The sequence below is a fragment of the Triticum aestivum genome, chromosome 1D, assembly GCF_018294505.1.
Source record: "Triticum aestivum cultivar Chinese Spring chromosome 1D, IWGSC CS RefSeq v2.1, whole genome shotgun sequence".
NCBI lineage: Eukaryota > Viridiplantae > Streptophyta > Magnoliopsida > Poales > Poaceae > Triticum > Triticum aestivum.
In genome coordinates, this window is record NC_057796.1 from 84,282,435 (window position 1) to 84,284,230 (window position 1,796).

Below are 1,796 nucleotides of genomic sequence, written 5' to 3' on the forward strand. Positions count from 1 at the left end.
ATTTATCCGAACCCAGTTCGTCGACAAGAGAAATTCTGCAATGCTTGTGAGGATGACCGAGTGTTAGAATGCGAGATTCGCTAAACCATATATAGGGTAATGATTAGGGTGCGGGATGGATTGATCACCATACCGACTTACTCTTATTATTCGCCTTGCTATATGGGATGGTAAATCTGAGTGACTTACCCATAGTAGAGCGACGACGATCAAAACCTGTTTGAACCTTAGAATGGTATGACAATTATTCCCCTTGTACAAGGCAGCTGTTGCCAACCGTAGGATATACGGTGAGGTTCAGCCCAGACCCATTTCCTGCAGGACAAACCATAAATTGTTGGCCACCATGATATATCGATAGTTGTTTAGTATTGGCGCCAGACCCATCAGTTAAGAAGGCCCAGACACAGAGGTACCATACCAAGATGAAATGGACACAAGAATTGAGGAAAAGGGTACGCCACTATCGGAAGAGCCTAGAGAAGGAATTACTCTGAGAATCTGAGAAGACCGACACTATCAAGAATAAGGATGGACTATATGAGTTTTGATGGAACCGTAACCATGCTTCTAAGGGTGGTAGCACCCCAGACCCCCTGTGATGATCAATGGATTTTGAGGAGACCCCGACCCTAACCTATTTCTTTCTAGCCTCTCCGAATCTCGAGGACGAGATTCATTTTAAGGGTGGTAGGTTTGTAACATCCCAAAATTCTAAATTTTGGAATGTTATAATAAATAAATAGATTTGATTGTTTGTTTGATTGTTGTGTGATTGATTGACTGAAAGTGAGTGAAATTCGAAACTTTTTGAAAGTTAAATGAGAGGGAATAAAATGACTTTCCCAAAACTTTCACCTTGCTTTAATGATCTCCTTGAATTCAAATTCTTTTCAAATACAAAACCCTAGAGAGAAGATGACATGACTTCATCCATTTAAATTAAATGAAAAGGGTATTTGAAAATATTTGAATTTCATTTGGAACTATTTTTCAAATTCAGAAACTTTAAGCAACTCAATGATTTTCATGAGAGAAGATAAAATGACTTCTTCAAAACATATGAAATATGAGTTGGGAGTTTCGAAGAATCAAATTTAAAAGCCCCTTTGAAGGTATTTTGAAATCATTTTTGAATTTGGAGTTATTTGGGTTTTATTCAAATTATTTTTCTCCAAAAATAAATTATATGGAAAATAGGGTAAAATGATTCCCTACATCACAAAATTGGAGAGAAATAAATTTGGAACTATTTTGGTAATTTTAAAATGATTTTTATTGGTTTTATTTGAGCAGTAGCACTTTTTGATTTATTTGAATTTTTGTAGATTTTTTTATGCTAGAAAAATGTTCACGTTGTAGACAATCTTTTCTGAAAATTTTGATATATTATATGCCTATATATTTTTTATTCTTTTCGTCTGACTATTTAAAAAAAACTTCTCTAACGAACTCGGCCGGCCCAGCCAACCGGGCCAGGCCACGGCCCAGTCCCGCGCGCCGTCTCTCTCCCGAGCGGGAGATCTGCCGACGCACGCCGTCGTCGCCTCGGTGTCCGTGCCGCCTCCGGACTCCTCCTTCCCCCTCCTCCATGCCATCGGCCCCCTCTTATAAATTCGGGCGCCCCGAGCCCCGCCTCCCTCTCCTCCTCACCAGCAGCCGCCGCCGCCCTCGCGTAGCGCCGCCACCGCCGTATCTCACCGCGCTCGCCGCCGCCTCTGCTGCCGCTCCCAATGTCGCGCCGCGATGCCGCTCTCCGCCCCCGCCGCTCGCAGCGCTGCCCCGCACCCGCTTCG